A 22163-nucleotide genomic window follows, 5' to 3' on the forward strand; every position below is an offset into this window, starting at 1 on the left:
CTGAATATTGTGACCAATGCGTGTCCTGTCAGTTCTACGAGGTGCATTCAAGTTATAAGGCCTCCGATTTTTTTTCTAATTAACTACTCACCCGAAATCGATGAAACTGGCGTTACTTCTCGACGTAATCGCCCTGCAGACGTACACATTTTTCACAACGCTGACGCCATGATTCCATGGCAGCGGCGAAGGCTCCTTTAGGAGTCTGTTTTGACCACTGGAAAATCGCTGAGGCAATAGCAGCACGGCTGGTGAATGTGCAGCCACGAAGAGTGTCTTTCATTGTTGGGAAAAGCCAAAAGTCACTAGGAGCCAGGTCAGGTGAGTAGGGAGCATGAGGAATCACTTCAAAGTTGTTATCACGAAGAAACTGTTGTGTAACGTTAGCTCGATGTGCGGGTGCGTTGTCTTGGTGAAACAGCACACGCGCAGCCCTTCCCGGGCGTTTTTGTTGCAGTGCAGGAAGGAATTTGTTCTTCAAAACATTTTCATAGGATGCACCTGTTACCGTAGTGCCCTTTGGAACGCAATGTGTAAGGATTACGCCCTCGCTGTCCCAGAACATGGACACCATCACTTTTTCAGCACTGGCGGTTACCCGAAATTTTTTTGGTGGCGGTGAATCTGTGTGATTCCATTGAGCTGACTGGCGCTTTGTTTCTGGATTGAAAAATGGCATCCACGTCTCATCTATTGTCACAACCGACGAAAAGAAAGTCCTATTCATGCTGTCGTTGCACGTCAACATTGCTTGGCAACATGCCACACGGGCAGCCATGTGGTCGTCCGTCAGCGTTCATGGCACCCACCTGGATGACACTTTTCGCATTTTCAGGTCGTCATGCAGGATTGTGTGCACAGAACCCACAGAAATGCCAACTCTGGAGGCGATCTGTTCAACAGTCATTCAGCGATCCCCCAAAACAATTCTCTCCACTTTCTCGATCATGTCGTCAGACCGGCTTGTGCGAGCCCGAGGTTGTTTCAGTTTGTTGTCACACGATGTTCTGCCTTCATTAAACTGTCGCACCTACGAATGCACTTTCGACACATCCGTAACTCCATCACCACATGTCTCCTTCAACTGTCGATGAATTTCAATTGGTTTCACACCACGCAAATACAGAAAACGAATGATTGCACGCTGTTCAAGTAAGGAAAACGTCGCCATTTTTAAGTATTTAAATCAGTTCTCATTCTCGCCGCTGGCGGTAAAATTCCATCTGCCGTACGGTGCTGCCATCTCTGGGGCGTATTGACAATGAACGCGGCCTCATTTTAAAACAGTGCGCATGTTTCTATCTCTTTCCAGTCCGGAGAAAATTGGAGGCCTTAGAACTTGAATGCACCTCGTACCTTGTTTGGTGTCTGGAGTGAGATCATAAGTTTTCCTTACCCATCTGCAAAGCAACTGCTTCAAATGAAACTTTCATCAGTTTCAGGTGTTCATGATAAGCACCCGGATGTCGTTTAGGTATTGGCAGTCGATTTTAACGTCTCTTCTGATGCAGTTCAGGTCTTTGCGTACTACTGTCAAAGCTACAGTGAACAATGTTGTAGGTATGAGATGGAAAAAATTAGTCTGACGATGAGGTCGGAGCAGGGTAGGGTACGTCGAATCGAGGAAAATTTTCCAAATGACTACAGGTCGGAAATGCACCGTTGTGGAGCTACTGGCATAAAACGACAGCCAATCAGCAACGAGCGAGCGGATGTGTGTACGCTTAAAGTAACTTGCCGCAGCTAATATCTGTTATGCTAAAGAGCACAATTAGTAAATAACTGAAGATACTGGTTTCAAAGCTAGGTAAACTTTAAATTCCTGTCTGTGGCTGGTTACATTAAACGCGATTGTTTTGTTTATTGGGTAAAGCTTGACTATTAAATCAGCTTCGCTAGAAGTACGTAATGCAATTAATTTGTTAAGATAAGAAACTGTACTGCTAGACACACCGAAAGATGTTCGCTTACCGGACTAACTTCCGCTATGTCGTCGCGGATTGGCTGTTATTTTACGGCCATAGTTACACAACGGTACATATCCGACAAATGAATACTAGGAAAAAATTGGTCGATTCAACATCCACTATCCCGCTCTGACCTCTGATCTAGTGGTTTTTCTGCATACTGCATAGTATCCACCCAACTAGATCCTCAGGTTTCTGACATCTTGCGGTTATGTGACCGTCATCAACTCTGACCGTCGTAGTTACCTACTCCTAAAGAAGCATTCTACATTCCAAACTGATTAAATTTACAGTGCTTGTATTAGCGCTGCTTGAGCAAGCAGGGCAGGGGCTGTATGTAGTGGGAGAAGCGTGTTTTTAGTGGGCCATTGTAGCCGGAGCAGTAAGGCAGTAACAGAGAGGAGATGCAAGCAGGAAATGCATGTCTGCACGCGGAATGCAGCGATTAGGTCGTGGAAGACGAGGGAGGGGATGGCACGCAGGGCGACCGGGGCGCGTGTGCGTTATTACGCGAGTTTTTGTGGCTGCGTTGCTGTTGCGGCGGAAGTGCAAAGTTGGTCAACAGTGGAACGGCGAGTGGCGAGCAGCAGCCGACCGAGCAATCTTGCAGCCTTGCCGAGTCAATGACCGGACAGCTGGCTGGCGTGTGGCGAAGTGCGGCTGCAGACGGCCGCAAAACAATCCGTGCGCTTATCTCGGCCGCGTGTGTGTGCGCGTGCGCTTGTTTTGGCGGCTACGCGGCGCTGGGCCGGGCCCCACGTGCTGCCGCCGCAGCCACAGTTTGCTCAGGTCACGCACCGCCCGCCGTCGCCGCCTACGCACCACACAAAGAACATAACACCCTACCCAACAAATGGGCTGTTGCCGCTTCGCTCGACTACTGCTTGCGATCAGCCAAGGATTGTGCCGTTCGATTTTGCCGTTTACATGTCTGAGCTGCTGCTTATTCAGGGTGCCCATGGAACCCCCCCCCCCCCCCCCCATACCCCTGTCACCGTCGCTCAATCAACTCAGCGGCCTCCAATGAAATCCATTCGCAAAACAGCAGCTGAGCTTCGAGGACTTCACCAATAATGCACGACCACACTAAAAAAGATTTAAAATGAAAGGTTTCAGACCGATGTTTGTGAATGAATTACTTGACGACGACATGGAGCAGCGATTCTCAGCCTATTGTGTTTTGTTGGAAAAATTTACAAATTTATGTCTCTCTCAAGAACTTTATTTTATGATCAATGTATTGTATAGAGCATTTCATACAGGAGGAATGTCGTTTTCTGGTCTAAGAAAAATCCCCATTGTGTGCTAGAGATAGAAACGAGTGTTACAGGCCGGGGCGTCATCATGATACATGTTGGGACGATATTTTTTGAAGGCTACGTGAATGTTGGTCCTTGTTTTGATATGCTGCAAACGTGGTTAATACTTAAGCTCGAAGACAAGGGAATCGTTGATCATATGTAGGTACAACATGACGAAGATCCAACACTCTTTGTTATCCAGATGCTTAAGTTTCGTGATGAACAATTTCGAGGCCGCTATATCGGGCGTGGTTCATCATCATCATAATCATCATTATCATCTCCTACTCCTCCGGCCTCCCTCCCCCCCCCCCCCCCCCCCCGCTTTGAAATGGCCATAACGAATCACGGAATCTGTCACAGCAAACAACTTACGAGGAATAATCAAGTCCCATGTGACCCATTGTGGGTACAGACCCATTGTGGGTACAAGACAAATGTAGAATTGCCCAAAAATGTTGAGGAACCTTTCGAATAAGCATAATTTTCTTAGAAGCATAGCGTTCTGAGATGCTCCGCAAGATATCAAGAAGGACGTGGAAACGCATAGATATTTATGTAAGGCATAATGGAACCATGAAGATCAGCTAGATAGATAGTATTTATGTATAAGTGCTCCAGTATACAGTATAGTGCTTTGACCTAGGAGTACGGCGACTCCTTAAAGAACAACAGTAATCAACAGAGCCATGCCTACGACGCTTGTCCCGTACGCTCCCTCTGTAACGGCAAGCTGTCTCCAATGAAGAAGGATGTATCAGACGTCTACTGCGGCAACTGTTTGGCGGAAATCACTATTATCTCATAGCGCCAGCATCGTCGTCACTTTGTTGAGCAGTTTGACATTTCACGAATACCTGGTCCTCTGATGCTTGTCTTGTTCTAGGCAGCAGGACTAATAGTTGTTGGACGTTCCGGATGTAATTTCAGATCAGCCTGGTCGACCACTGGAAGTGTATTTGCACGTCTTACTGATCACCCGAATGAGACCGAACGTTGAACCTTATTCACTGCAGCCTGATAATATTTCACATATCCTGTTTAGTTGGACAGTTAGACAGCGATTGCACTTTATGTAAAATACAAACTTAGGCAGTGTGTCCAGCGAAAGCGAAGCAATTCCTATCTCACAGTAAGAAAACGAAGCAGGCTTAAAAAACCTGTGGTAGAAAAAAAAGAAGGGTGGGAAACAGTTGATAGACTGCTGACGGGTGGTCGTGTCTCAGTACATCCTCAGAATTATTGTATGCGCTGTTACGAAATCTCCATTTCTGCTCTCTGTGTGACTTTCGATGATAGTTTTCGCGCCTCAATGGTTTACTGTCCTCCGTAAGAAGTAAAACCATCTAAACTACTCTAAAACGTAGTTCAATATGAAATAAAATCACATAAAAGCGACAGCATCTAACGAGTCGCATTTTTATCAGATTGGGTCATCAGTGGGGCTTGTTTGTCGCAGGTGGACAGCAAATGCACGACACTGTCTTAACCCGCCTTGAGATTAGCGGACATATATGTAGGATAAATGTAGATAACCAGCTTTACTTTTCTCCTTTCCAAATTGTTAGAAGCATGTAACTATTTCTGGCACTTTCCTGAAAATGCTCTAACAATAGAAGTACAGAGGAACCGAAGGTGTGGAATAAGAAAATTCCCCTTGCCCTGTTAATGTCAAATTATTTTTGGCATTGTTCCATGTATGCAAAAAATTCCAAATTATACTGTAATTCGTGTTTATATTGACTATAGGCCCAACTGTAACTGTCCGGTTTGTCAGCTTTCATTTTGTTAGAATGCAAGAGCATATTTGACCATGCGCCTCAGAGAACTATGACAGTCACACCAGCTCTCAGATGGCCGGTATATCTTAGTTTGTGTGAAAACTTATTTGAGTAACTGCATCCTTATGATCACTTTTGCCTAGCTGTGTGGAGCATCCGAAGTAGTTGTATTTGTAACGCCCGCTGCTTTCCTCTGACGTACCGATGAAAGGATATATGTATGCATGTACCACGTGGGTACTGGGACGAGTGCTTGAGCAATGCGCTGTAGCGTTCTGTTTTTGTTACTGTGCGCAGAGGTGGAAATCAAATGTCTGCGGAGGCTGAAGTGCGGTCATCACGTATTTCTCAGAGTGAGGCCATCGAGCTTCAAATCGTCTGACTGACGTATCGAGTGCAGCTAGCTTCCCCGTGCTGATGGAGAACTGCTAAAGAAAAGTTACTTTCCGCCACCAGCATTCCGACCGGCGACATGCAGGCGCAGTACCAGCTTACCGCTGTGCCTTAGCGATCTCCATTGCGGTGGCGTCTCTACGGACGCCTAGACTATGAGAAAGCGGAATTCCTGTTGCAGTGTACTACAAACCCACTCCAATCTGCTATTTAGTTGCAGTATCTACATCTACATACATACTCCGCAAGTGTTCCAGTCGCAAGTAGAGTGAGGGAAAAATGACTGTCTATATGCCTCCGTACGAGCTCTAATTTCTCCTATCACATCTTCAAGGTTTTACGCGAAAATATACTTTGGCGGCAGCAGAATCATTCCGCAGTCGGCCTCAGATGCTGGTTCTCTAAATTTTCTTGATAGTGTCTTGCGAGAAGAACGTCGTTGTCTCTCCATGGAATCCCATTTGAGTTAATGAAGCATCTCCATAATACTTCGTGCTGATCGAACCTACCGGTGACAAATTTGGCAGTATTCCTCTGAACTGCTTCGATGCCTTTCTTTAATCCGACCTGGTGGGAGTCCCAAACACTCGAGCAGTGTTCAGTAATGTGTCGCACGAGTGTTCGATATGCTGTCTCCTTTATAGATGAGCTACACTTCCCCAAATTCTTCTAATAAGAGGTTGACCATTCGCCCTCCATTACCTTACATTTTTATACATTTAGAGCAAGCTACCGCCGGCCGAAGTGGTCGTGCGGTTCTAGGCGCTGCAGTCAGGAACCGCGAGACCGCTACGGTCGCAGATTCGAATCCTGCCTCGGGCATGGGTGTGTGTGATGTCCTTAGGTTAGTTAGGTTTAACTAGTTCTAAGTTCTAGGGGACTAATGACCTCAGAAGTTGAGTCCCATAGTGCTCAGAGCCATTTAAACCATTTTTAGAGCAAGCTACCATTCATCACACCAACCAGGAATTTTTTCTAAGTCATCCTGTATCCTCCTAAAGTAGCTCAATGGCGGCGCTTTCCTGTACACCCAGTAAACAGCCGTAATTCGCTGCCCACCCTGTCCGTCAGATCATTCATGTTCGTAGAGAATAAGGCCGACCCTATCACACTACATGGGACACTCGTGACAATATCCTTGTTTCTGATGAACAGAAGGTAGAGGTAATTTGGTTCGTAGTATAAGTTACTTGTTAGCATCACGTACGACAAACTTTTTTTTCTTATATTTGTTTCAAGACAGTACTGTAAAAGTTAATACACTTATCTGAAAGCGCTACTCCGATGGTCTTTATCTCCCTGTGATGGTGGACTTAATAATGTTATTTTGCCCAATCAGTAGTGTTTTTGAGCAGGCTGCCTAGGGTCCCATTCAAGATCCATAATAAGGAATTTACGACATATAGCTTTCTTATGTGACTTTAATAATGCCACCACCCTTAACGCATTTTTGGACATGTGGGCTTCCGCGGAATATGTTAATGGAGTTCATGGAAGTAGTTTCAGCGTTTCGATTTAACTTGCTTTGTACTGAAATGCTCTTTACTTTGTTCAAGATGCGACCTTGACTGCGCGCGAAGTTCCACTTATGGATAGAATTAACACCCGAGACAAATCATTGATTAAGAAGGAAACGTTTATTGGCAGATTCATGTCAATTTTTGACACTACTGCACGTATATAACTGTCTTAATAAAGGCTTTCTTTAACCCGCTAAACATGTTTAAAATTGGCATTACATAAACATGCATGAAGAATGACTTTTACCAATCTAAGTGCACTAGAACGCACTTTCAAACGCTGAAAAGTATCGATATTAAGCACACGGGAACGCACTTTCAAATACGTGTGAGCATTCCAAATTGCAGTATGAAGGTCGTTGATCACTATGGAACATTATGTTCTGACATCAGAAATCAGAAACACTACCAAACAGCTCCTGCGCCCTACACCCAGAAGGCTATTGGCCGACGCCTCGGTTACAAGAATTTCCGGCCGGCCGCGGTGGTCTAGCGGTTCTAGGCGCTCAGTCCGGAACCGCGTGACTGCTGCGGTCGCAGGTTCGAATCCTGCCTCGGGCATGGATGTGTGTGATGTCCTTAGGTTAGTTAGGTTTAAGTAGTTCTTAGTTCTAGGGGACTGATGACCACAGACGTTAAGTCCCATAGTGCTCAGAGCCATTTGAACAAGAGTTTCCATTATATTCAGTGTGATGATGGTGCCCTCGGACGTGATACCTACAGTTAAACGTTACGTAAGATTACTCAAAATTTCGTCGGCATATCAGGCCTGTCAGCTACTTGGCACTGTCGATGCAGAATAATTTACTTTTTTGCTACCGAATCCTATTGCTTCACCCCTGCTAAGCAAAAATGCTCCGTTTATGCTATAGACTTGCAGAATTTTCGCAAATTTTGCCAACTAATGACCAGAAAAGTTTTTGATGTCACGGGAAACACTTTGGAAGGTCTTAGGCGAAAAGTAGCCCCAAAAGACCAGCAATTTGTTCACGTAGCATGAACTATTTCTCAAGTCCCTGTCGGATAGGAAAAGAAATGCTGTAGTATAAAATTGACCATATTATAATGTTAATTTACTCTGCTATAACGCAGACGTAAAGAGCGAGTCTCACAGAAAGCTATTTTTGAGGCGCCAGTTACAGTGAGATAATTGTTGCTAGAAATCTGTTGTGAAGCCATTGTACAACTGCCTGATGAATCGGTCCAGAGAATGTTGGGCACTATTTGTCAAAGGTGTGCTGTATTTACCACCTGGTTACTAGAAAATTTTGCGGTGTGAGACTAGATGAATATGTAATTATTTGCATGTGAGCATATTCTGCTTCTTCCGTAAATGCACTGTAGGAATAGCTGAGCTCTTATCTGTACGACCATACGCATTTATCAACTTAACTACTGCAGTCGAAGAGAAGGTTGTGAATAGCTTACAGACATATTATTCTCGAATACTGTCAGTAGATTAATGTTCATGTCGTCTTAAATGCTTGACTGACACTGTGCTCATTGCTGTACCATATTCGGCTGGGATGTGGCAGAGTGCATGCGTCATCCCCGGTGGCATACCTGACTTCAATTGTTATTGAACGAAAGAATGATTATCGTTATGTTTATTGTGTTACTGTAACAAACGTGGCCAACAGCGTTTACAAATAGTTTTGTTGCATTGCGTGAATTAAGGGTGGGAGAGTGGTTTGTGTAATATTGTCAGAGAGATGAATTCTTGGACATGTCTGTATTTCGGTTTCACACCATTCTGCAAATCATATTCATGTGATAAAGTAATGTCCTTTGTGAACTTCTTGGCTGGAGCAGAAGGCACATTATGCTCTAAATACATGTAAATGTTAATAAAGTTGAAAGTAGTTCCTCTCAACATGTGAATAACACTGTTTCCAGGGGATGAAACATGTGTATTAATACGGCGTTCAGAAGTAAAATGGAAAGTTGAAGTGGCGGTCATAAAACACAGGACTTTCATTCGGGTCGACGGCAGTTCAAATCCCCATTCCGCCATCTGGGACACTTTTTCCGTGATTTCATAAATTTCGTAAGATGAATTCCGGAATGATCCCTTTGTACGGGCACGGCAGTTTCTTTGCCCATTAGGAGCTTGCGCCTGTCTCTACGGACCTCTTCGACGATACGACGTTAAACTGTAATGTTCATTCTCCACAACTGGATTATGGTTTAAACACCATAGTGTTTCAACAGACATAATCATGTGCCGTGTCTTTGCCTTTCATCAATTTGACAAACAGCTCATATAGCCAATTGCTTAACCTGGAATACCAACCGGGGTACAACTTGAGGTTGTGGATATATTGCCTGTGACGAATGTGCCAGGACTAAATCTCAGGAGATGTCGTAACATCGCACGAATTCTCGCTCGCGGCCGCGGCCAGATTGCACACACTATTAGCGACGTGTTACTTGCGAGACAAATAACGAAATATTGTTCGGAAGATTTACTAGGAACCATGTATCACCGGAATGGAACTAATTCTCTGCACTATTAAAACCAGTCTACAATCCGGTCTCCATCTTCTCTCTGACTCGCGAGACAGGTTAAACTGTCTCCTCTTCAAAAACTGTAATTATTTATTTTTATTTATGTGACTGTAATCAGAAAGTTTCCGTTGTGTGACCACTGGACTGGAAAATATACACCACTAATAGTCCTTGCACCTTCTCCAGCTGGCTCCTAGCAATGTCTGCCGATGATGATGATGATGATGATGATGATAGTAATAATAATAACAATAATTAAACGTTAGTTGGTCAGAAGTCACAGAGAAACACCATACTTCAAATCTCTACGAGTATAAATGTGATTCTGTGGCTTCAGTTAGATCTAGCCAAGTCTCTTTCTTCCATAAAATCTAACCTCCTGCTACCTGATGACTCCATGATAAGTAACCGCTCTCTCTCCCTACAATCCTCATATGCGCAGCCTAAACCGCATACCTTGTGTTCAAACAACAGAAGTCAGCTGCATAAGCATAACGCACTAGCATATCCGCTAGTTTTCTTTACTGAAAAACCACCTTGGATCACTAAACTATCGACACACAGAATCAGGACCTCATCTATAAAGCGCTCTCGACACCGAAACTCAGAAAGGCTGCCGTTTGACTCCTCGATTCTACAAACTCCATGCAGCTCTAGAAAATTATTTTAAACATTTGGAGGGTTGAGCGAACAAGTCTTAAGGGCAGGATGTGTTAAGGTTGCGTTATGGTTTTTGTACAGAGTGAATTATTTAAAACTTACACCGCAAATATTGCGGAAATACAAAGTGCTACTGATGTGAGGTTTTCACAGAATAGATTGGTAGTCATGGGCTCGTATTGTTAACCAAACAACAGATTGTAATAATACTTTGAAAGTGTGTTTTTTGTGCAGACATGCACATTTTTAAATGGAACAATGTCTATTGACATTTAAAGACTAAAATTAGGGTAAATTAGAATGATAGGGATGTTTGTTTCAGGATTGTAGTACGAGTCGCTTATGAGATACTGTATTTTTAAAAGTTCCTACACCGACACTTGTACAATACCTGTGGTAGCACGCACTAAAGAATAACGTAAGTACATACAAAAGTTATGTGGATTCTGACCAGTAACGGAACAATTGACCATCACGGGTTGTGTTCAAAATTCCCACTGGCAGCGGCAATGTACACATCCAGTCTGGTATTGAACGACTACTGCACACGTGCTAGCATTTCAGTGGAGATGTCCAAGCAGGCTGCAGTAATCGTCATTGCATATCATCGGGTGTAGTTGATGTCCCCTTCTAGACTGCGTCTTTCAGCTTTTTCCTCAGAAAAAAGCCTACGGCCGCCAAATCTGGGGGACAAGGCAGCTAAGGTACAAGTCCTCTGAGTCCAGTACAACGATTTGGAAACAATTAGTGAAGACATGCTGTGGTACTTCGTGCACCATGAGCTGTACAGCCATCATGTTCGTACCACAGTTTCCTCCTAGTCCGCAGAGGAACACCTTCTAGAGTCCGTGGTAGATGGTCTGTTAGAAGGCTGCAATACTTGTGCAAGTTCAGTGTTTCGTCTGTGATAAACAGGCCTTTGAGCTGATGGTTCACTATCCCACATCACACGTTTAGGCTCCGTGGACATTGACATACCACCTGACGAAGGCGACGGGGATTGTCAACAGACCAATATTGCATGTTTCGGCGTTTTACCTGGCCATGATTGGTAAACGTGGCTTCATCACTAAACGAGATACATGATACGTCTGGCGTATCCTGTCTTAATGTCCATGTCCGAAGTTAACAAGATTCTCATAATAGTTTCCCTGCGGCACTTGTTAGAGAGAGAGGTGATAGGGATAGAATCTTTGTTGATGGAGAATGCGTAGAACACTTGCCACTGTCGTGCAAGTTCCTCGTACGATTGCGTTGAAGCTGATGTGCGGATCAACTGCAACAGCAGCAAGAACATTAATTTCCCCCTCTTCTGTCGTCACTTGTTTCCTTCTGTTATGTTGTCTTGGTGTTACATTACCACTTTCGGGTAACTGGTTGAAGAGGTTAATAAAAAATAGCCGAAGTGGTTGACATCTGTTGGGATACCTTGCTACATACACCGTACAGAAACGATGTAGATTCTTCCTACACTCACCATACACCATGAGCGTGTCAGCTTTTCCGTCCTGGTAAATTCCATCTTCCACTCGTGATCTACTGCTTGGACTGTTAACACGCTAACTGGCTAGCATGTCGCAGTACACTCAAGAAGCACACCGTAAGCAAACATATCATACCTAAGCAACTATGCAGGTTGAATGGCACAAACAAGTATTGGTGTGGAAACTTTTCAAAATACGATATCTCGTAGATGACTTGCACTAGAATCCTGCAACACACACCGCTGGCATTATAATTTACTCTGCTTTTAGTTTGTTAATGTCAATAGGCATTGTTCCATTCCAATCTGTTTATTGGCTAACAATACGAGACCATGACTACTAATCCATTCCATGAAAACCCGCACTTCAGTAGCTCTTTCCATTTCCACAGGATTTGCAGTGCAAGTTTTAGGTGATTCACTCTTTATATCTGAACGGAAATGGTGCCCTAATGTACTACAAAAATGAAGAAAAAAGAAAACAGCATTGTTTCTATGTAGCTTAAAATAATTACCAGCTATATTTAAAGAGGAGGCAGGACCAGAATCCCAAAACAGTGTTTCAAATACGCATATGTCGCTCCCTAAGAAGAGTTTACAATTTTCAATCGATTGACATCACTGATGATTTTAAAAATGAATCGTTTTGGATTGGTAATACTCTCCGTGCAGTAAAATATGTGGAACAGCGTACTGTGTACATCCTAGATGGAACAGACAAAAGAGCAATTAATGTCGAGCTTTGTGCAAAGGTTGGTAAACATATCCGTAGTTCGTTGAGCAAAATGTGTGAAAGCAAGTAACGAAAGACCCAGTTCAAAGCTAAAAGGCAGGAAGATCGTTATAGTGTTCATACCTAGTACTTAGTAACAATGCTATTATTTATTTAATGTTTTTAAATAAAACAAAATTCTTCTGTCACTGTCCTAACGAGATTAACTCATCAGTACTCTAGAAAATTACAAAGAAAATATTACGCCAGCAGTTCTTTTTTCTGCTAAAGTTTCTTCTTATTTTCGTGTACATACTTACAGGCTAGAGCTAGCTCTCTCTCTCTCTCTCTCTCTCTCTCTCTCTCTCTCCCTCCCTCTCCCCTCTCCCTCCCCTCCCCTCTTCTCCCTCCTCCCTCCCGCGCTGTCTGAATATCAGTATGTTTCATGAATGCAGGGAGTGGCAACTGACCCTTAACATAGACAAATGTAATGTATTGCGAATACATAGAAAGAAGGATCCTTTATTGTATGATTATATGATAGCGGAACAAACACTGGTAGCAGTTACTTCTGTAAAATATCTGGGAGTATGCGTGCGGAACGATTTGAAGTGGAATGATCATATAAAATTAATTGTTGGTAAGGCGGGTACCAGTTTGAGATTCATTGGGAGAGTCCTTAGAAAATGTAGTCCATCAACAAAGGAGGTGGCTTACAAAACACTCGTTCGACCTATACTTGAGTATTGCTCATCAGTGTGGGATCCGTATCAGATCGGGTTGACGGAGGAGATAGAGAAGATCCAAAGAAGAGCGGCGCGTTTCGTCACAGGGTTATTTGGTAACCGTGATAGCGTTACGGAGATGTTTAGCAAACTCAAGTGGCAGACTCTGCAAGAGAGGCGCTCTGCATCGCGGTGTAGCTTGCTCGCCAGGTTTCGAGAGGGTGCGTTTCTGGATGAGGTATCGAATATATTGCTTCCCCCCTACTTATACCTCCCGAGGAGATCACGAATGTAAAATTAGAGAGATTCGAGCGCGCACGGAGGCTTTCAGATAGTCGTTCTTCCCGTGAACCATACGTGACTGGAATAGAAAAGGGAGGCAATGACAGTGGCACGTAAAGTGCCCTCCGCCACACACCGTTGGGTGGCTTGCGGAGTATAAATGTAGATGTAGAATTCGTGAATGAATCTTTCATAGCACTGTGTTCTGGATAGCAACCTGAACCCAGATCCTTGTGTTGGTAGCAGTTTGAAAAGTAAGAGCGAGAGGTACTAGCACTATTGGATCTGTGAAGGTGGGTCGTTAGTCATGCCTGACTAGCTTCCCCATGAATGGCAGAGTTCCTGTTATTGATATGTTCTTCATTTCCTGCTGTGTTGCTGGGAAAAGTGTGCACTACTTTCATGTAGTTGCGTTATGAATATAACACGAAAAGTGTGCTAATGCGGAACGTTGGTGAAAGATGGATCTTTCTTTTTGATATTGACAGTGTCGGTGAAGAGAAGCTTGAGCAGTCCTGTTAACGTCAAGGACGAATACCTACATCACAATCATATAATCTGTTCCAGGCACTTCCTTAACTGTCCACTGTCCACATTTGGTGTTAAGATACTCTGGTTCTTCAGCATATGTGCTCCCTTCCAACCATCGAAATGCTACCACACAGTTAGTGTATCATATTGTTGCAATGGTTTAAGGTGTTCAGGGATGGGCATTCGAATACTATCAATCCCTGACAAATTACAGATCAGCATAATAAGCGTAGTTCAGTGGAAAACCGGTTTCTAAATTTTATTGCTCAATTGCTACTTCTTGACAAGAATGGAAGGTAAGGTATTTGTTGTCACTTTTGTTTTTATGCCTCTCTTCCACAGTCACAGTTAATACAAGTAATACAGAATATACGCCATCTTCTGCAACTATCATAAAAGTCTCATCTGAACCATAGCATTGTGCTTTATTTGAAGCATATTCATTGGTCACAGTAACATTGTGGCATTTCTTACAAATCAGAGAGCAGGTATCCACCCCATAGCCACATCAGAGCATTTAACACAAGTAAGTCAATTTAACAAGCAGAAAGAATTCACCTATTGCACAAAAAATGGTGGCATCCAAATAAAATTAGATCATGGCAAACTACAAAACACGAACTCAAATGTAAATTGTGAGAAAAAACAGTGCCATGTTCTCCTATATCCTGGACAAAGTCGATGAACACACATGTAATACCATAGAACCAAAGAAAGAAAAATGAAAATACTTACAAATCAACAGAGACACGTAATCGAGACACAACCACCTCAAACAAGTAGAAGCCCACACATCAACTCTACCCAAGTCTCATAAGCCTCACAGGCACCAAACTTAATTATGAAGAAACACAGATACTACAGGGAGTTTAGAAAGCAAAAGGTAGTGAACATTATGTAGAAAACTTTATCATAGAGTCTGAGAACATACTGTCTCAAGAACAGAGTAAGGACACAATCACAATGAACATAGGTGTAACAAGGGAATTGATAGGCAAACAAGCGAAAAACATCGTAGGTACAAGACGTGAATACTGTAAAACTCTGGAAACCTGAGGAACACACCTCAGAAATAAGCACATCCCTACATCTTGTTACCGACGTAAACTCCTTTGAATTTAATTTAAAAAAATTCTGTTTACTAAAGGAAGGATTGCTGCTGTGATCCCTCATTTCAGGAATGATTGCAGATATCTTTGTGAACAAAATAGGGGAAAATATTTCAGAAAATAGTACCAGGAAAATACTATCTGCTTTACCAGTGGAGATTTATGGGTGACATCCTCTGCTTGATAGATGAAACAGAAACAAGGATAAAAGAACTACAAACAGATAAAGACACTAACAAAACATGTTCAGTGTAGAGAAAGAACAAGGAGGACAAATACACTTACTAGGTATACCTACCACAAGGAAAAATAATCAACATTCATTCAGTATGTAGAGTAAAACCACCATAAAAGACACATAATTACACCATTATCGAAATCACCTTTGGTCGAAAGAACATGCAGTTCATTGATATATACTTCACAGATTAGACACTGTACCTTTTGGCCAGAACAACTACATAAAGGAGCTAGATAAAACAACTCAGCTATCAGAAAAACAGTGCATAACAAGAATCTCTTGTTACAAAATTAAGTAAGAACATCCAGAAAGATTTAAAAATAAAACAAGCTAAACCAGTAAAGCAGAACAATGTCCAAATCATGAAAAAAAAATACTTCTACAGAAGAAGGATACAGCACTAAGGCTCAACAGGCATGCTAGTTGTTGTTGTTGTTGTCTTCAGTCCTGAGACAGGTTTGATGCAGCTCTCCATGCTACTCTATCCTGTGCAAGCTTCTTCGTCGGCATGCTAGCACACACTCACATATGGAAACAGGTATGAATATTAGCTAGTAAATACGTTCCATGATGATCACCACCGTTCACAATTTGTTGACACTCCTTTAAATTTCTGCACATGTTTCGATATATAAGCCTCATCTGCAGGCAGTCATGACAGTACAAATACATTTAGCCTGAAGTGTAAAACGAGTTTCTAAATGCCTTACCGGCAAAAAACGGTTCACCTCAGAGATCATCTCAGTGCTCATTCACTGCCTGACTAAAAAAGTGATGCACTCGGAAGACATTATTGGATTCAGTGTAACTCTGTACACATACATACAATCGGTGGGTATGAACATGATTAGAGTTGAAATTCTCTGTGACAGATGTGCAGAAGCCCAGGGAGAACAATCTATACAGCGGCAGGGTTGAGTTGAGGTGGTGGGCTGTTGTCAGGATGGTGACTGATAGCTGTTCATAGAGACATCATTATTAGCAGCAATGCTCTACAGTGGCAAAGCCCCTGAGCATATGCTGATGACAGCAAGTGCGATGATGTTGACGCAACAGGTCGCCAGCGGCCTGTTATGAAGCCAGTGGTTGGGCAGGAATGATGACGTGCAAAAGCCATGAGAGCACAGGTACCATCTATACACAGCTCTGCAGCTGCAGGCAGGACACACTAGTAGCTGTGTCCCTCTGCAAGAGCAGAGGGTGACAGCCCTCAGCATTGGTGCCTATCCTTTGGAGTGAAAGAATACAGGATCAGTATGCACACCCAGGCATAGGGGCTAAGTGGTTACACTGCCCTCCATGTCAGGTTGTGGCTGTAATGAGCAGAAGATAACCAACCAGATGGAATGTGCTAAGTCCACAGCAGTGAGCTTAGTGCCAGCAGTAGGCGTGCATTTGGTCAATGCTAAGTCTTGTGGTGGCTGCTTTCAGGACAGTGTCACTCTGTTGACTAGTGTAGGCCGCCTCTGTAGATGGTGCTGTCCCTGTGCCTAAAAATAAAGGGTATTAACTGGTGTGGCACCTACAGTTGTTGCCAAAGAACCAGTTCCACCACATACACCAAAACAAACTTATAGTTCAGAGGTATAGTACCTGGCAGTTGCCTAGTCTTTCTGATGTGTAACCATTATTGCGTTGCTTGCCCCTAGTTTGGCCCGCCATGTGAAAATCGACTGGTGGCATTGCTACATCTCACATAATGGTGTTTTGGTCAACTCTCCACTAGTCTGCTCACATGATCTTTTGCAACAACTGTGACAGGGTTACTGTTTTACTCAGTAATGCTAAAAATATGATGGCGCTACATGCGCCTCCCCTCACTAGCATATCCAGTTTCAGATAATAGCTCAGGGTATTCTGCAAAGATTCGACATACATTTCCGAACTGATGATAGTGTACAGTAATTTTTTCTTAAGACTAGTCAATTTAAACTGACTGTATTGGCACACTGGCTTTGTATATACAGGTATTTTCGTGACCAATAACTTTTTTGAAAGTCCACTTACAAACTGACAGTAATGTTATTCAACTCTTCACCTCTGTTTACCATCCCCTAAGAACTGCTTAACAGTAAATTGGCTCAATAAATTCCGTGCAAAATTACAAGAAACAGAATGCAACTGTTAACACCGAGTCACGCAAGCCCATGTAGCCTGCTCACATGACGTCGTGCAACAGCTGTGACAGCATCACCGTTTTACTCAGTTGTGCTAAAAATATTGATAACAAAAAATCACCCAAGGGCATTATGTTATTAATCTCATCAGTCCATTGCAGTACAAGGAAAGAATATGCAATGTTATTCGTTTAATATCTCAGTTATTGAAAAACATTTTCCTACCGTTAATCACAACTGTCCATGTGAAACTATATAATACCAGCGCCAACAAATAGAGAAGAAAATAAAAATAGTATTGGAAAGTTTTTTCACGTCTTAACAAACTCTCTTGACATTATTTTTCACTTAGTTGTATCTCGCACTGGACAAGCAGCCCTGTCTACTGGTAGTTGGTGTACTGGAGTGGGGAGGACGAGGGTTAAGCATCTGTTCTGCAGAAATATGCCCCTTCTGGGTTGCTGTGAGTTGGCTCAGGGAGAGGATGAGGTTGGGTTATATTGCATTATTGAGATAAATGCTCAGAGTACCCCTAAGGGTTTATCTGGCCAGTACAGCAATGACTTGGATGTGAAATGTTGGCCCCTACAAGTCATCCCACTGATCAGCAATCCACTGCCCAGCCATTCCACTGTTCCTAATATCCCCACCCTTTTCGTAGTCGTCAGTGGCGACGGTTGTGGCAATAAATCTGGAGTGCATTGAAAATGGTCGCAGGCAGCCAACATGAACTATAGTCGTTCGAGTTGGCAATTGTAGCTTGATATTTACTGGTGGCATGTAATAAACTTATTCATCTTATCCTTTGAGGTATACATACTTGTTAGCATCACTCATTTCCAATTGTATATTATGGCAACTTTTCCATGCGCTTCCGTACCTCTTCCTGATGCCGCATGGCTTTGAAGATTGCCTCTGTACACGTTTTTCTACTTCCTTCAATGTCTTTGCAAAATCTCGAAATGGCTCTCCATTTCTCCCTATTTTTGGTTTGATTGCATCAAACAGTGAAGGCATCTTCCTCCCTTGCACTGCCTCATACAGAGAGAGCCTAGTGCTGGTGTGCACTTTGCGGTGATATGCTTTTACTACACATGGTAAGCATCCTAATCATTATGACGGCTGTTGACATAGTGACTTAAAATCCTACCATTATAACCTTTACTTGTTCTGTTCTGCCATTAGATTTTTGGTGCATTGGGGCAGCACTGTCTCATACAGAGAGAGCCTAGTGCTGGTGTGCACTTTGCGGTGATATGCTTTTACTACACATGGTAAGCATCCTAATCATTATGACGGCTGTTGACATAGTGACTTAAAATCCTACCATTAGAACCTTTACTTGTTCTGTTCTGCCATTAGATTTTTGGTGCATTGGGGCAGTCCTTAGTGTCTGAACCCGTAACAAGTGACATGACTGCTTCATGAAATCAGACATGAAGTTAGGTCCATGATTACCACTTCAGTGAAATCAAATTTTAGCAACCAGTTATTCACCGTGGGCCAACGGCCTTGCCGCTGTGGTAGCACCGGTTCCCATCAGATCACCAAAGTTAAGTGCAGATGGGCTGGGCTAGCACTTGGATGAGTGACCAACCAGTCTGCCGAGCGCTGTTGGCAAGTAGGGTACACTCAGCTGTTATGAGATGAACTGGGGAGCTACTGATTGAGAAGATCCGGTCTTGTAAACTGATATAGGACTGGGGAATGGTGTGCTGACCACATGCCCCTCCATATCTGCATCCAGAGATGCCTGTGGGCTGAGGGTGACACAGTGGTCAGTCGGTACCATTGGGCCTTCATGGCCTGTTTTGGCGGAGTTTAGTTTTTATACACCATGGTCTGTGCCACTGTAGTTGCTTCTTGGTTTGGAATGGCAACCATTGTTTCATATCAGTAGAAATGATCAACGATAGTCAGAATATAATAGTTTCCACTTGCATCTGTCTGAAGGTCCTAAAATATCCATTCTTATCACCTCAGAAAATTTGGTTGCCACCAGTAACCTCTGTAATCACTGTAATCAAACTTGCTCGCTGTGCATATGCTACACGATTCGTTATGTACTGGTGTGTCTTTTTTCCTTCTCTTCCACCAATAAAGGTTATCTCCATTTGACCGGTGCCTTACAACCTCTGTGCCCAAGGATGAGGGCACAGAGGCAGTTGTGGCAATAAATCTGGAGCGCATAGAAAATGGTCGCAGGCAGCCAACATGAACTATGGTCGTCGAATTGGCAATTGTAGCTTGATATTTACTGGTGGCATGTAATAAACTTCTTCATCTTATCCTTTGAGGTATACGGACTTGTTAGCAACTGAGAGAAAATTTGGAATACATTTCACATAAATTTTCTCAGCATGTTATAGTCTTACGTGGAGATTTCAATTTACCAGATATAGACTGGGACACTCAGATGTTTAGGACGGGTGGTAGGGACAGAGCATCGAGTGACATTATACTGAGTGCACTATCCGAAAATTACCTCGAGCAATTAAACAGAGAACCGACTCGTAGAGATAACACCTTGGACCTACTGATAACAAACAGACCCGAACTTTTCGACTCTTGTACGTGTAGAACAGGGAATCAGTGATCATAAGGCCGTTGCAGCATCCCTGAATATGGAAGTTAATAGGAATATAAAAAAAGGAGAAAGGTTTATCTGTTTAGCAAGAGTAATAGAAGGCAGATTTCAGACTACCTAACAGATCAAAACGAAAATTTCTGTTCCGACACTGACAATGTTGAGTGTTTATGGAAAAAGTTCAAGGCAATCGTAAAATGCGTTTTAGACAGGTAAGTGCCGAGTAAAACTGTGAGGGACGGCAAAAACCCACTGTGGTTCAACAACAAAGTTAGGAAACTACTGCGAAAGCAAAGAGAGCTTCATTCCAAGTTTAAACGCAGCCAAAACCTCTCAGGCAAACAGAAGCTAAACGATGTCAAAGTTAGCGTAAGGAGGGCTATGCGTGAAGCGTTCAGTGAATTCGAAAGTAAAATTCTATGTACCGGCGTGACAGAAAATCCTAGGAAGTTTTGGTCTTAACGTTAAATCAGTAAGTGGCTCGAAACAGCATATCCAGACACTCCGGGATGATGATGGCATTGAAACAGAAGATGACACGCATAAAGCTGAAATACTAAACACCTTTTTCCAAAGCTGTTTCACAGAGGAAGACCGCACTGCAGTTCCTTCTCTAAATCCTCGCACAAACGAAAAAATGGCTGACATCGAAATAAGTGTCCAAGGAATAGAAAAGCAACTGGAATCACTCAACAGAGGAAAGTCCACTGGACCTGACGGGATACCAATTCGATTCTACACAGAGTACGCAAAAGAACTTGCCCCCCTTCTAACAGCCGTGTACCGCAAGTCTCTAGAGGAAGGGAAGGTTCCAAATGATTGGAAAAGAGCACAGGTAGTCTCAGTCTTCAAGAAGGGTCGTCGAGCAGATGCGCAAAACTATAGACCTATATCTCTGACGTCGATCTGTTGTAGAATTTTAGAACATGTTTTTTGCTCGCGTATCATGTCGTTTTTGGAAACCCGGAATCTACTCTGTAGGAATCAACATGGATTCCGGAAACAGCGATCGTGTGAGACCCAACTCGCTTTATTTGTTCATGAGACCCAGAAAATATTAGATACAGGCTCCCAGGTAGATGCTATTTTCCTTGACTTCCGGAAGGCGTTCGATACAGTTCTGCACTGTCGCCTGCTAAACAAAGTAAGAGCCTACGGAGTATCAGACCAGCTGTGTGGCTGGATTGAAGAGTTTTTAGCAAACAGAACACAGCATGTTGTTATCAATGGAGAGACGTCTACAGACGTTAAGGTTACCTCTGACGTGCCACAGGGGAGTGTTATGGGACCATTACTTTTCACAATATAAATGACCTAGTAGATAGTGTCTGAAGTTCCAAGCTGCTTTTCGCGGATGATGCTGTAGTATGCAGAGAAGTTGCAGCATTAGAAAATTGTAGCGAAATGCAGGAAGATCTGCAGCGGATAGGCACTTGTTGCAGAGAGTGGCATCTGACCCTTAACATAGATAAATGTAATGTATTGCGAATACATAGAAAGAAGGATCTTTTATTGTATGATCATATGATAGCATAACAAACACTGGTAGCAGTTACTTCTGTAAAATATCTGGGAGTATGCGTGCGGAACGATTTGAAGTGGAATGATCACATAAAATTAATTGTTGGTAAGGCGGGTACCAGGTTGAGATTCATTGGGAGAGTCCTTAGAAAATGTAGTCCATCAACAAAGGAGGTGGCTTACAAAACACTCGTTCGACCTATACTTGAGTATTGCTCATCAGTGTGGGATCCGTATCAGATCGGGTTGACGGAGGAGATAGAGAAGATCCAAAGAAGAGCGGCGCGTTTCGTCACAGGGTTATTTGGTAACCGTGATAGCGTTACGGAGATGTTTAGCAAACTCAAGTGGCAGACTGTGCAAGAGAGGCGCTCTGCATCGCGGTGTAGCTTGCTCGCCAGGTTTCGAGAGGGTGCGTTTCTGGATGAGGTATCGAATATATTGCTTCCCCCTGCTTATACCTCCCGAGGAGATCACGAATGTAAAGTTAGAGAGATTCGAGCGCGCACGGAGGCTTTCAGACAGTCGTTCTTCCTGTGAACCATACGTGACTGGAACAGAAAGGGAGGTAATGACAGTGGCACGTAAAGTGCCCTCCGCCACACACCGTTGGGTGGCTTGCGGAGTATAAATGTAGATGTAGAACATAACTTCATGTGTGCTTGCTTCAGTATCTCTTCCTGTAGGTCAGCTATATGCAGTCCTAGCTTAACTGACCTACATAG

At 43.2% G+C, this 22163-nt stretch overlaps 1 protein-coding gene and 1 pseudogene across 4 annotated transcripts in view; both read left to right on the forward strand.

Moving 5' to 3' along the window:
* The window catches only part of LOC124607076 (zinc transporter ZIP11), a 436282-nt gene that overhangs the window by 129266 nt on the left and 284853 nt on the right, over positions 1-22163 (forward strand). The gene's annotated exons all lie outside the window — the stretch shown is intronic.
* Positions 18833-18950, forward strand: LOC124607746 (annotated as a pseudogene).

The sequence above is a fragment of the Schistocerca americana genome, chromosome 3, assembly GCF_021461395.2.
Source record: "Schistocerca americana isolate TAMUIC-IGC-003095 chromosome 3, iqSchAmer2.1, whole genome shotgun sequence".
NCBI lineage: Eukaryota > Metazoa > Arthropoda > Insecta > Orthoptera > Acrididae > Schistocerca > Schistocerca americana.